Source organism: Phyllostomus discolor, chromosome 3, assembly GCF_004126475.2.
Source record: "Phyllostomus discolor isolate MPI-MPIP mPhyDis1 chromosome 3, mPhyDis1.pri.v3, whole genome shotgun sequence".
Taxonomy (NCBI): Eukaryota; Metazoa; Chordata; class Mammalia; order Chiroptera; family Phyllostomidae; genus Phyllostomus; species Phyllostomus discolor.
The window spans coordinates 40,276,488-40,291,586 of record NC_040905.2 but is presented as its reverse complement, the minus strand read 5'-3'; the positions used below and the strand labels follow the sequence as shown (position 1 = coordinate 40,291,586).

The following is a 15,099-nucleotide window of genomic DNA, read 5'->3' as shown; positions in this document are numbered from 1 at the left end:
AGGTGCTTTAATATAAGACTAAGAGTGGCGTTAACATATTTTTCCACAGAAAACAAAATGCAAAGGTAGGTGCTTCCAGCACCGTTTCAGCAGCTCAGCTATGTCGCCACTTTGCTGCTCTTCCACGGTGCTGTGCTCAGCTTTCACTCCAAGTCTTGTCCCTCATGGTCACAGCTCTAAGCATCGGTAGCTCACACAAGAAAATCCAGAGAAGGAAAAGAGGGATCGAGAGAAACAGTGTCCTCATGCATCTCCCTCTTAAAAAAAAAGCTAATAAATTTTTATTTAAGGAATTTCACATGCTCTGATTCCTTCCACTGCCTTAATTCCTCCTGAGTTTGAATCTTAATCCTTTCTAAAAATAATTTGTACTCAACCCAGTTGTCATGTCAGTCAGTCACAGTTAGGGTCAGAGTAGATGAATCTGCCTGGTTTCTCAATTACCGATACCCTACAAAAAGAGAAGCATGGTTCCTATCAAAGATTACGTCCAACTGAACAGTAAGAAACTGTATGAACACTGTGTCAATAAAAAAAAAAATACCAGGCTTAACATGCACAAAGCCAAGAAAACCAGTGATGCTAGATACTGAATTTGTATCACACTGTCCTTTGCACACGCAGCAGGAATAAACTGCTGAATGCAGATATCGTCTGTGCAATCCTCCCTCTTTTTATCACAAAGAAAACATACTTCCCCTAACATCTCACTAGCTGGGACTGTGTTCTAGAGTTACTTGTAGCTGCAAAGGAGTCTGGAAAAGTAAGCCACTGGCATTTTCAGGCCTTGCTGCAGACAGAGGGCATTGCCAGCATGAAGGAAGCAAGACAGAATGTCTGTGACATGGAATAATAAACAACGTCTGGCCCTACACCTGCCTCAGATGATTATTGAATGCCTCTTGGTCCTCACCTGCCTTTACTTTGGACTTTAACCAGCTGACTCCCTTCGGACTCGTCCATTGTGCCTGTATCAAACCCCCAAATCAATCACTCTGCTCCCTGCTGTGGTACCATGTCCCAGGTGACAGGCTCAGCCTGATGTTGAAGTGAATTCAACACCAACCAGCACTCTCAGCCTCTACTCATCCAGGCAGGGAATTATTAATAGAGACAGCAAATTGCTAAGAGAGAGAGAGTCTAGACTTGTGCCTCTGGGACAAGCAGAAGCAGTGGAACGGGATGATGACAGCAGAGTAGCTTGTGCCCAGTCCCCCAGGATGGCAACCTCATGCTAATCACCAGTAACCTTTGAAGATCTTTTCACTGAGGCCAGCATTGAAAGGTAGGGTTGAGGCATGAGTTTTGGTGCTACAGACATGAATTTGAACCTCGACTCTTGCCACTTATTAGCTAAGTGATGTTGGGAAGTCACTCAACCTCTCAGTCTTCGTTCCCTAAGCAATAAAACGGAATTACAGAAGCACCTGCCTCTGAGGCTGGAGTGGACTGAGGGAGCTGAGACTCACACAGCTCCCAGCACAGTGCTTGGTGCACACTCAGGGGCTAAGGGGATCAGTAAAGATGCCCACTGCCATCATGACACTGAGCGGTCCCCTGGGCCTCATTCAGGACTCCCAGCCAGTCAGAGCGCAGGCTATGAATTCAGAGCCTGAGTTCAAATTCCAACTGGGTCTTGGCTCTGGGACCCAGGGCCAATCACTTCACCTCTCTGTGCCCCACTTTTATTATCAGAAAGGGGGGTCAGTGTCAGCGCCTGTCTATCTACTTGGTAGGAGACTCAAGGGGCAATGACACAGGCAAAGCACTTGGACGGTTTGGCTCACAGTATGCATGTTAGGTTAAACACGCTAGGGCATAAACAGTTACGTCCATTTTTGTACTCTGTTTCAGATTGGAGAAGAGAGATGTTTATGGAAAGACTTCATCAAGTGGCTAACATTAGATTTGGACTTTTACAGAGGTCCCTTCTCAAGAAAATGCACTTTTCCAGAAACACTTCACTTCCCTTCTAGCAGAGGGAGACCAGCCCTCCTCACCAGCGCTGTGCGGGACTGTGGGATAGCGGCCAGATGAGAACCTGGGTGCGGCCCGGCCTACGAGGGTCAGACCACCTCAGTCCCAGTCCCCGCCCTGCGCTGCCGGGCTGCACAGACTTGGGCAACTTTCTGAGCTTCCTTCTGCCTCAGTTTCCTCTACCTGTAAAATCAGAATAATAAACCTACCTCCAAGGGTTGCTGTGAAGAACAGTGCCCAGCACAGCATGCTCAAAACAATGCTATCAGTTACTGCTGTTGGGAGCTTCATTAACTAGCTTTGATTTCATTGGCGTTGTTGTTGTTTCCCATTTCACAAACCGCGAACCAAGGTAACCAGTTGTTCTGGCGTCGCCCTGGAACTCAGCCCTCTGTATTGCTGCTCATTCCATGAAATACCACTCTGAAAGTAATATTGATTTTTGGTGTGTGGGTCCTACTCGTGTATGGTTTTATTTTTCCCCTGGTGCATTTTAGAAACAAGGAGGTCACTATTCCCTGCCAACTCACCTACGATTTCAGACTTGCTAGACTTCTCTCAGTTTCCTCCATAAAAATGAAAGTGCTATGCTCAGAATAGAATGGCACATTGGAAAATCTGTCCCACAAAGTGAGACCTAATTGTGGAACATAGGAGCAGGCCTTCAGGTTGGCACCCGCTTGACCTAGAGACAGAAAATAATGATGTCACCCCTTCCCCACCCCACACTGGCGTGGAGCGAAACAGAAAGAAGGTAGCAAGACCCTGCCATTTCATTACAGTAGTTAGAGCACGTGACCAACGTTCACAGAGCAGCTTATACCCTGAACCCCAAAAGAAACTCCCACCAGGAAAATACATCTTTCCTCCCCCATGGTCTAAAACCTCCTGATCTATCTCTGCTCTTTCTAAAAGTTAAAATGCAGTTCAGATCCATTGTCTAGTACCTCCTAAGGAAAAAAAGTGGTTTTGTGTTTCAACATGGTAACTTTTTTCACCATCTAGTGAACACATGAACAAGTGGCCAGGATCATGCATCCTTCAAGCTGACAGGGGAGCCCCTGACTAGGATGACCATCACTCCCAGGGAACCTGGGGTGGAGGCATTGGCTCTGGCTGCTTTCACTCCCCCCTTTCCAGAGCCTAGTTTGATAAACCCAACTCCACGGCCAGCCAAATGCAGACAAACCCACAGAGGACGGATCGCTCTTCAAAGTGTCCAGGCCTCTGGGCCAAGGGGCAGCCCTCCAGGGTCCTACAGATCCCAGCAGCTATGGGAAGACTAGCCAAAGTCTCCCGGGTTCCAGAAAACGAGCTTGCTAAGTATGCACATGTGAGGATAAGATGCAGAATAGACAGCAGCATGGTTCCGAGATGTGGGCCCAGGTTGCTTCAACAAATACCAGTGCAGGGGTTGGGGAGGGGAGGGTCTTCACTAAATCCCACCATCGAGATAGCACTGCAGAATACAGATGTCATCCCAGAGTGACCAAGCATCCAGATGCCCCCTCAGTGCCACTGCTCCATGCCGTGGTCCCCACAGGGATAGCCTTGCCTTGCCACAGAAAAGGAGGGAGGGAGGGAAGGAGAAATCCTTGAATATGACTTAATCCCGAGTTAACTGAGAAATCACTGAATTTCACTGAGCTGACCTGGGCATGACAATATTGAGCTTCCTGCATCAGTCACCATGGTGACAGGAGGTAGAAATTCAGTAAAGCTAAGGAACATTTAAAAATATACATTTCTGCACATGAGACATGTGAACCCAATTCCATGGGCTATAGCAGTAGTTCCAGTGAGTGCTGACAGCAGCCCGGACTGGGGATGAGAAGAGGACCTGGGGACAAGTGGGTGGCTTTAAGTCCTGTTTCAGAGATAGTATTTATGGACACTCTGATGGGGTAGATTTCAAAAAGACCAGTGCTAGGGTTTGAACTCTGTCCCCAAAATGCTCATAGGCTAAAGTTCTAACTGCCAGTAAGTACCTCAGAAAGTACCTTACTTGGAAATAAGATCAGGGCAGATATAATTAGTTAAAATAAGGTCACACTGGAGTAGGGTAGGCCCTTCATCCAACATGACTAGTGTCTTCATTAGAAGATGGCCTTGTGCCGAAGGGACTGCCCAGGGACCTTGGTCTCACAGTCATGGGAGGTTGTTTTCCTGAGCAAGGTTTTGCATTTCCAGTATTAAGGGAAGAATAATCATCAAGGCACCAAAGACACTCCAGTTGCTCTGAGCAGCCTGGCCCTGACTGCCAGTTTGTCACCTGCATTCAACCGTGACACCAGCTTTAGTGGTTCACTGCTTCCTTACACCTACAGTCAGGGCTCCATGCAAACTTAGGGCCTGGGTGGAGAAAAGGATGAACAAATAGAAATTTGTGCTTGGAACAGATTCCATCATTTTCGCTGAGTCTAGAATGGAGAAATGAACAGATGTGTAAAATGTCAGCTCCTGCATTATAACCAGACTTAAATAGAATAATAATACCAACCAGCAGCTTGTCTCAGAAAGTGAGAAAGGAATCTTCTCCCATCTGAACACACAGAAAAGAGACACAGCTGTGTTAGACAACACAGGTGGGCACTTCCTCCGTGAGTCCCCTGTCACGGTCCTCTTGGTGCCTGTCGTAATGCTGTGGTTGGTCGTGTATGCGCCCGTGCTGACCTCCCGTCTCTCTGATGGTGCTGTTGGAGCTGAGGCAAGTGCCAGGCCCACCCAGCGAGTAGGGTGCTGAGGTCCCCTGGTGAAACTCCCAGTGAAAACAGAGTTCCTCTGCTGTGTGCAGGGAACAGAGAAAAGCATGGACTAAAAATTGGTCACAGAAGAAAGTGTCACTTAATTCAGAGGATAAGACAGGAACCATTTAACATCTTAACAGAGAGAGCAGGATGTCTCAGCCCTGTTTCCACTTCCCCGTCTCACCACATTTTTCTCTCCCTAACTTTTGTAAGAACAGCAAGCTGCACACTACTGTTTTGAGAATAAAAAGAATATAACATTTTTTAGCATTTGGTAGCTAAAATAGGTTATGGGCTCAATGCTATTAGTACTACTTGAAGTCTATATTTAATTTTTTTAATTCCCTTTAAAGAAACCTAATTTATGGTTTTGATTTCAGGTTGCAAACATTTAAATTCTGCAGCAGCAAGTTCTCTGTTTTGCCAGTTCTTTTATTGTCATGTAATTAACCAACTTTGCATGTGGGTTTCAATGTAAAGTATGCATGTTCCTTTTATGTGTATTTAATCATAAAATTTAATTTGGCACACTGATTTTTAATGTTTCTTTTAAATAAGAGTGACTAATTTTGCCAGAAGAAGAAGGACAAGAAGAAAGAAAAGAAGGAGGAGGAGAAAGAGGAAGGAGGCGGCCTTGTGAAGACAGAGACGCAGGAAGGATGCCATTGAACATGAAGGCAGAGATCAGGGTGAGGCAGCTACAAGCCAGCAAACACCAAAGCCTGCCGGCAAACCACCAGAAGCTGAGAGAAAGGCACAGATCTGATGCCCCCTCACAGCTCTCAGAAGGAACCAACCCTGAGGACACCTTGATCTCGCACTTTCAGCCTCCAGAACTGTGAGACAGATTTCTATTGTTCAAGCCACCAGATACAGTCTTAGCAAACTGTACAGTGGGAAAGCATGTTTTATTCATTCATTACATATTCCCTAAGTGCCTGCTAGGGGCCAGGTAAAGCATAAGGTGCTCTGAGGGACCCAAAGCTGGACAGTGCCTATGACAGTCATTTTTACTGAAGAGGCCACAATGTCATAAATGCTCTTTCCATCACAAGAGGTGGCTGAAGGGAATCCCTGGTTCTCCAGTCAAAGCTCCTACTGGAGGCCCGAGTCCTTCCCAGGCTACCGGAGGTGGACACCTCATGGCCACGGGAGCCCACTAAGCCTCTCAGTCCTGTAGCCTTGTGCCTGTCCAGGATGCAAGATCCTCTGATTATCTTCTCTGACAACTTGATTTTTCATTGCTCCGACCTTATCTCCTCTCACAAGACTAACTTCCAAGATTTCCCAGAACACACACTCCATGAAAAACAAGTCCCCCAGTCCTTACCCTTTTCACTAAATACTCTGCGTCCTTGTTTTAACTGAAGGCTACCTCTGACCTGAGGACACCTCTTGCCTTTCATCCAAATTCTGTTGCCCAACCAACTGAGCCACACCGTCAGGGCAGCCAGCATTATTTCTTGTTGCACCTGCCCCACACCTCTTTTCCTCCCTCCAACCCTGTGCCCAAAAAGTCAGTAGCACCCACTCACAGCTCCACGTGGCATGTATTTGCACCCACCTCAGTAAAAGGAGGAGACAGAATTCAACTGAATTTTTAAGTATATTTTTAAAGATTTGTGGCACAATCAGTAGACTCCCCAGCCAAGGCATTTTTGATTTTCAAGAACCTGATAAGAGTAAGAAAAAATAAAGAAATTACAAAAGATACTGTTCATTTCAGGGAGCCCACTGGGTCCAGAGGCTGATGAAGAGCACAATCCATTTCCTCCAGGCCATGAGGGGTACGTAAAAAAACCCCAGACATCCAGCCAAGAAGGAGGCATAGGTAGACACACTGTGTTTCCTCACACAACCAAATTAAGGACAACAAAAATTCAGAAACAAAAAAAACAACCAGAACTAACAGAAAATTGAACTGTACAGAAGTCCAACAACGAAGGAGTTAGACACATTCATCCAGACAGGTAGGAGGGGAGGAGCTGGGTGCCAGGTGAAGAAGGGTCACAGCAAAAAAAGAAAAAAAAAAAAGAAGAAAAAACCAGCAGCTGATGGACCCCCGGCACACAGGCAGTGGCAGGCAGGCCCTGGGCACAGGGTGGCAGCCAGCAGACCCACTGAGGCACCCAGGGTGGCTGGCTGACCAAGGGATCCCACATTCACGTGCAGATAAACCAGGTGAAATTGGGGAGTGAGACAGACCACACAACCCAGGGTCCTAGTGCCAGAAAATAGAGCCTAGGGGCACTGATTGAAAACACCTGCGGGGGTTGAGGTGCCCAGAGAGACTCCCAGCCTCAAAGGAGAGTTATTGGAGAGAACCACAGGGTCCTAGAATGTACACAAGCCCACCCACATGGGAATCAGCACCAGGAGGGCCCAGTTTGCTTGTGGGAAGCAACAGAAGGGACTGAAGTCCCAGAGAGAGCAGAGCAAATGCCATTGTTCCCTCTCAGACCCTGCCCCCACATACATTGTCACAACCCAGCTACTGGGATGCCCCACCCTGGGGAACACCTAAGGCTCCACCCCTCACTATGTAACAGGCACAACAAGACCAAAAAAAAAAAGGCCCGAATGGTAGAACAGATCAAAGCTCCACAGTAAATACAACTAAGAGACCAAAATATAGCCAACCTATCAGATACACAGTTCAAAGCACTGGTGATCAGGATGCTCACAGAATTGGTTGATTTTGATCACAAATTAGATGAAAAAATGAAGGCTACGCTAAGTGAAATGAAGGAAAACGCACAGGGAACCAATAGTGATGGGAAGAAAACTGGGACTCAAAACAATAAAGTGGACCAGAAGGAAGAAAGAAATAACCAAACAGAAAAGAAGGAAGAAACAAGAATTCAAAAAAAATGAGCAGAGGCATAGGAACCTCCAGGACATCTTTAAACGTTCCAACATCCAAAGTATAGGGGTACCAGAAGGGGAAGAGGAAGAGCAACACATGGAAAAGTTATTTGAAAAAGGAATAAAGGAGAACTCCCCCAATCTGGCAAAGGAAATAGACTTCCAGGAAGTCCAGAAAGCTCAGAAAGTCCCAGAGAAGTTAGACCCAAGGAGGAACACACCAAGGCATATCATAATTACATTACCCAAGATTAAAATGAAGCAGAGAATTCTAGAAGCAGCAAGAGATAAGGAGACAGTCACCTACAAATGAGTTCCCATCAGACTCTCAGCTGATTTCTCAAAAGAGACCTTGCAGGCAAGAAGGGGCTGGAAAGAAGTATTCCAAGTCATGAAAGACAAAGACCTACATCCAACATTGCTCTATCCAGCAAAGCTTTCTTTTAGAATGGAAGTGCAGATAAAGCACTTCTATGAGTTAAAGGAGTGCATCATCACCAAGCCCTTATTACATGAAATTATAGAGGGACTTATCTAAGAAAAAGAAGATTAAAAATATGTATAGTAAAATGACAGCAAACTCACAATTATTAACAACCGCACCTAAAACAAAAACAAAAACACACTAAGCAAACAACTAGAACAGGAACAGAACCATAGAAATGGAGATCACATGGAGGTTTAGCAACAGGGAAGTAGGAGGAGAGAGGGGGAAAAGGTACGGAGAATAAGTAGCATAGATGATAGGTAGAAAATAGACAGGGGGAGGGCAAGAATAGTACAGGAAATGTAGAAGCTAAAGAACTTATGACACATGGACATGAACTAAAAAGAGGGAATGTGGGTGGGAGAGGGTGTGCAGGGTGGAGGGGAATGAAGGGGGGAAATGGGACAACTGTAATAGCATAATCAATAAAATAAAATTTTAAAACCCCAGAACTTAAAACACCCTTGGGCAGGGGTGAGGGGGCCGGGCAGAGAAGGAGAAAGAGGAGGAGGAAAATCTCCAAATGATAAAGGAGTACTGAACTGACTGTGTTAGTATTGAATTGCCTGGAATCTAGACTTTTAAAGCTCCAGATGAAGTTTCTGCCACCCAGAAGAATGGGGATTCAAAAGCTAAATTGTTATTTTAAAAAAGAAATAGATAAGTTACATTTCTGCAGTATACCTGTGGTTTGACCGATCCCCACTATACCTACTGACAGGTATAGGGTCCCCCAATTCCATGCTTGCAAGTTCATTATTCACAGCATATTTCCTACATATGGCCTCCCTTCCCCTTCAATGTCCTCTTACTGCACTTAAAATAAAATCCCAAATTCTTCCCATACCTTAAGAAGGTAAGCCATGATATGGGTATCTACTTTCCTGCGTCACATGAGTCTCTAACCTTTCTGCTCATAGGGCCCTTAGCTTCCTCTCCAACCATGCACTGTGCTCCTCCCCACTGAGCTCAACACTCTCCAACCACACCAGCCTTATTTCAGTCATCAAGCTCCCCAAACTCGTTCCCACCTTGTGCTTTCCACCCCCCTGTCCCATGGGTCTGCATAGCCTCTCTTCCTAAGGCTTCTCAACCTTCAGCTAGGGCTGACATGGCCCTTCTTTTGAGGAACTTCCTTGCCTCTCAGGAGGTTCCATGCCTCCCCCAGACCCCCAGCTCACTATCTCAGCATTGAGGGCATTTTTTTGCATAAATTCACCCTATCTGTAATTGTTTCCTTTGTTGTTGTTGCCTTTCACCTCAGTTAGCGTGCACACACCACAAAGGCAAAGACCACATCGCTCATGTTATATCTTTCATTTCCAGGGACTAGCCCAGCGCCTGGCACTCAGTAGGTCTTTGCTAAATGAAAGAATGAGCAGACCCCAGCTTATCTGCAATATAACTGCTCTGACAAGCAAGAAGAGTGAAATTTTCTATGTTGATGTGGGTAATGCCTCCACAACATCTGTTCATAGCACACTAGGGAGCATTTTGCTTTAACAAGCCCAAGAATTTACATCCCCAAGAAACACATGTGGTAACTAGTGACATTAAACTGGTGGTGAGCAACCTTTTCTGCTTGAAAGCCAACTCAGAAAAAAATATAAATGTTTATGATCAGCATTTTAAAATTTAATATGCAAGTAACTTCACCAAATCCTACGGGATGGGGGGAGTGGTGTGTATTTTTACCACTGAGATGAGGCACTTAATTGCTCAGGTAGATGTCAGTGGGAAGGGGCATTACCTCTTAGCCACTAAAATTCTCACATGAACAGCAATGCATAGACATCTCTGATATAATAAGAAGTATGTATTTGGTCTTTGTCCCTGGTTCCTGACACAGAGCTTCTAAAACCTTCAGAATTTCCCGAGTAGGCGCATCTTTTGTTATTCATAACAAGCCCCTGTCAACTTCAGCTGAGTTTACACTAATGAGGTGACTCTTGATGAGCCCCTAGATAGTTTCAGCATGGGAACTGGTGGCCAGAAAAACAACATGTGATCAGAGCTTTGGAACTTTCAGCCGCCCCACCCCCACCCCCAATCACCTCTGGGGAGGAGAAAGGGGCTAGAGATTGCGTTCAATTACCAATGGGGAATGACTTAATGATTTATGCCTATGTAATAAAGCCTCCATAAAACCCCTGAATAATGTGGTCTGGAGAGTTTCCAGGCTGGTGAACACATCAAGGTGCTGGGAAGGTGCTGAGCCTTCCTTCAGAGGGCAGCGAAGCTCCACATTCCTTCCCCCAATCCTTGCCCTACCTGTCCCTTCCATTGCTGGTCTTGAGTTATATCCTTCATAATTAACCAGAAATAGTAAGTAAAGCAGTTTCCTGAATTCTGTGAGTCATTCTAGCAAATTATCCAACCTAGGGAGGGGGTGTGGGAACCCCCTGAATTTATAACTGGTTGGTCCAAAGCACCAGTGACAGACTGGGACTTGTACTGGCATCTGAAGTGGGGGTGGTCTTGTAGGACTAAGCCCTTAACCTGTGGGATTGAACACCAACTTCAAGTAGATAGGCAAAACTGAATGGAATTGTGGGTGTTAGAGAGTTACAGTGGTGTTGAAAAAGACACAATGCATTTGGTGTCAGAAGTATTGTCAGTAAAAGCAGGTCAACATTTAATCTTTTCCCCCATAAGTGTTTGTCAGACTATAAAGTCACGATCTCCAAAGTAAAATCAACACACCCCAAGGGTACACAAGATTACTTATTGGATTACAAGATGTCTATTTTTGCCTCATCCATTAAAAATATATACTGTGTAAATATAGAAAGAACATGTGAGAGATATACAAGGTCTGTCAAAAAGGTATCCAGCCATGTAACATGAAAAACAGTGACATTCATTGAAGAAGATACAAGATACAAGAAACATTGTACACAGGACAACGATGCCTCAGTCCCCTTCAAAGTAGTGCCTTGGGACCTCACACAGTTCTCCCAGTCACCATCCACTTCCCCATCATGTTTTCCTGAATCTCATTGACAGTTTGAAATCTATACCCTTTCAAAAGTGATTTTAGTTTGGGAAAAGTCAGAAATCGTTGGGCACCAAATCTGGGCTGTAGGGGGGCTGAGTCACCTGAATGATCTGGTGTTTCACCAAAAAACTCTGTACAAGACATGATATATGAGAAGGTATGTTGTCGTGATGAAGGTGCCAATCCCCAGTTGCCCATAGCTGTGGCCTTCTAAATCTTTCAACAGAGGAATGTTCAAGCTTAATGCAACATTGGATGTAGTTTCATTGCTCTACTCGCTCAGTCATTTTGAGTGTGACAGCCAAACAGTATACATGCTCACTCAATGGCATCTACCACCCCCACGGACTAGCACAGTGAAGTGGTCATTGTTCACACATGTGCATTCCAGTCCACTCTCCTTGGCTGCCAGGTTACACTGATAGCACAAAAACCCACCATTCTCATTATATTAACAATAGTTGGACTTTTTACAGACAGACCTCACGTGTGTGTGTGTGTGTGTGTGTAACTGGATGCATATTTAAAACTTCCTACTAACAGGTGGACATGCTGAAAAAATAGTGTAGATTATTAATGCCACATCCCCAAATGTGTTAAATTATTTCACGCTTGAAACAACATGAGAGTCACTATGATTCACTCTTAACAGATGGGAAAATTGAGACTCAGATGTATATTGATTAATTCAATGCCACACAGGGTATTACAGACACAGTTTGGGCTGGAATGTGTTCATGCCATTTTATAACACCCACTAACTGGCTACCTGTTTGTGTCAGGCTGTATGGAAGGTATTGGGGATAAGAAGACTAATAACGTATACTTCCCCCCTAACACATATACACACCCTCCTAAGCTTGGGTCACCCATTCCCAGGTATGGGACCTAGAACAACACTGTGGCTGCTGCCAGTTTCCTGGGGTTCTCCTCTCTGCTGCTCTCCTGGCTTCCTGCATCACCCTCCTACCCCTGATGGAACACAAGTATCCAGGGCTCAATAGTTTTGTCTAAGGTGATTCTACAGACACCCTGGACATGGCTGGATCCCTCGGGGGGTAAGGCAGTATTTCAGAATGAACATTTGCATGGAGAAGAGAGGGGACTCAGACTCCAGAGATGTGTGGGATAGGGTGGCTCTCTAGGGATCCCCAACATAAGGAAAAAATAAGAATGACATCATGCCCTGGCTGGCATGGTTCAGTGGACTGAGTGCCAGCCTGCTATCCAAAGGGTCACTGGTTTGATTCTCAGACAGGGCACATGCCTGGGTTGCAGGCCAGGTCTTCAGTAAGGGGCGCTCCAGAGGAAACCACGCACTGATATTTCTCTCCCTTTCTTTCTCTCTTTCTTCCCCTCTCTAAAAATAAATAAATAAAATCTTTTTTTAAAAAAGGAATGATATCACGTTTCAGGGAGTCTGAGTTTCAGCTGCATGAAGAAGTCCATGGGTTCAAGGTTGCAGGTAGAACTGCATCAGGGGCATGTGGTAAGGGTGGCAACGACTCAGTCACAGGACCAAGGCTCTTTGCAGGGCTTGTGGCCCTGGAGACTGCTGGAAAACTGAGTAAGGACATGTTTACTGGAACTGAGAAAAGAGGCAGAAGTTTGTTAACTAAGAATGAAGCAGAACCCAGTTACTAGAACTGAAACACATGGTCACAATGTGCCTGACAACAAAGCTGGCTCATTAAATCATCAGCTGCCCTACATGAGCAATTAAAGTTCCTCGTGCCTAAACAGAACTCTTTCAGGAGTCTGGGGGAGGCAGAAACTAGAAATAGTGAATTAGGAGTATGTAAGTATATCACCTTGCTTCATTCATTTGACCAATATATATATTGAGGGTCTGCTATGTGTTAGTCACTGTGCTTGATACTACAGTAAGTAAGACAGATGACCCTGCTCCTACAGAGCTTTCTGTGCACAAACAAGTGAGGACTGTGACAGGATATACTGAGTGCTAAGAGGGGATGTGGAAGTGATCAAAGGAAGTTTTGTGCTTCTTCTATCAAGATGCAAAGATGCAAGCATATCCAAAAAAAATTCAAGAAATCAAGGATTTTCATTAATGGAAAGGAACCTAGAAGAGACTGAGGTGGGGGATCCAGGAAGGGAGTGAGATCTACAGCCTTCTAATTTTATATGCTATTATGTTTACCAGTAGAAATTATAAATGAATCTCAAGTGCTGGTACCTTAATGAAGAATGATGTTTCCGGAAAGATTGTGAATTAATGGTACCATGTTGCCTAGTGGAACAGCCTGGCATTTGGAGCTGGTTGAACTGGATTTGAATTCCAGTTCTACCACTTTCCCAGCCAAGTGAGCTTGGGCAAATCATTTAACTTCTTTTAGCCTTGGGTTTATCTGTTCCCCCCACCACCAGGACCTCAAATAGACAGAATTCAGTTTCCTTGGTTCGGGACACATTCTCATCATTAGTCCACCATATTGCAATGATTCATTCATATTGTTGCATACAGGTGATGTATTTAAACTGCTACCTGATTCCTCATTATGTGAATACATAGAGGGATCATTGATGTATGTCAGTGTTAGCAAGACACACCAGTGGAGAAAGGAGAAACTCAACCATATAGAGCTAGAAAATAGAATGATTTTCCACATGGAATAAGATTAAAAGGGATCCCTAAATGATCCCATATGTAAAAAATAACCCCAGATGAATTAAAGTTTTACATGTCAAAAACAAAATATTAAAATTTTTAAAAGAAATATAGGTGAAAATACAGGGTCCACCACAAATAACACCGCTTTTTTTTCCATGTCCCCCATTCACAATACAGACCAGGCAAAGGGCCTGGGCTGAGGTGTAAGTGGGGTACAAATAACACCCCTTTTTATTACAAAGTCTTTTATTACAAAATCATAAGCATGTAATTCTGTAACATAGCAATATCACACTCAAGCCCAGCATATGACATTTTAGGTGAAATGTTCAAATTGCTGTCCATCTTATGCAAGACATTCACATACCCTAACCACAATCAAGCAAGACTTACTTCTACAGGACCCTGTATTTTAGACCTTAGGAGTAGAGAAAGATTTCTTAAAGAAGAGGTATACAGCACTGGCTATAATAAAAGATTTATAAACTTGAATATATTAAAGTTAAGAATATTTTCAACAAGAGCTCCAATTTCCTCATTTATAAAACGGGGATAATAATACCATGTAAGGACTTCCGGCCAAGATGGAGGCATAGGTAGACACACTGTGCCTCCTCACACAACCAAAAGAAGGACAACAATTCAGAAACAAAATAACAACCAGAACTGACAGAAAACTGAACTGTATGGAAGTCGGACAACCAAGGAGTTAAAATAGACATGTTCATCTAGGCCAATAGGAAGGGCAGAGACCAGCAGCTGGGCAGAGAGGGGTTGTGAAACAAAAAGCGGTGGCACTGGGCACATAAGTCATCCCAGCACGCAAGACCACAGCAGGCAGACCCTGAGCACGCAGGCAGTGGCTCGTAGACCCCAGGCACAGGGTGGCAACGTGCAGACCCAGTGTGGTGGCAATTGTGAAGGGAGGCACTGCACACATGGTGGCTGTCTGACTGAGCGGTCCCACATTCGTGAGCAGATAAACCAGGTGAAATTGGAGAGTGAGACAGACCACGCAACCCAGGGTCCTAGAGCCAGAAAATAGAGCCTAGGGGCACTGATTGAAAACACCTGTGGGATTGAGGCACCCAGAGAGACTCCCAGCCTCAAAGGAGAGTTATTGGAGAGACCCACAGGGTCCTAGAATGCACACAAGCCCACCCACATGGGAATCAGCACCAGGAGGGCCCAGTTTGCTTGTGGGAGGCGACAGAAGGGACTGAAATCTGAGAGAGAGCAGCGCAAATGCCATGTTCCCTCTCGGACCTCGCCCCCACATACAATGTCACAACCCAGCTACTGGGATGCCCCACCCTGGGGAACACCTAAGGCTCCACCCCTCACTATGTAATAGGCACAACAAGAACAAAAAAAAAAAAAGGCCCAAACAGAA

The 15,099-nt window shown here is 45.0% G+C and overlaps 1 non-coding gene and 1 pseudogene across 1 annotated transcript; both read right to left on the bottom strand.

Annotated features, from left to right (window-relative positions):
- Positions 1-524: 524 nt before the first annotated feature.
- Positions 525-661, bottom strand: LOC114514402. Its single transcript, XR_003686052.1, has one exon. It is a non-coding gene; the product is annotated as a small nucleolar RNA SNORA8 (small nucleolar RNA).
- A 13,198-nt stretch (positions 662-13,859) lies between these two features.
- LOC114514577 lies at positions 13,860-13,950 on the bottom strand (annotated as a pseudogene).
- Positions 13,951-15,099: the final 1,149 nt, after the last annotated feature.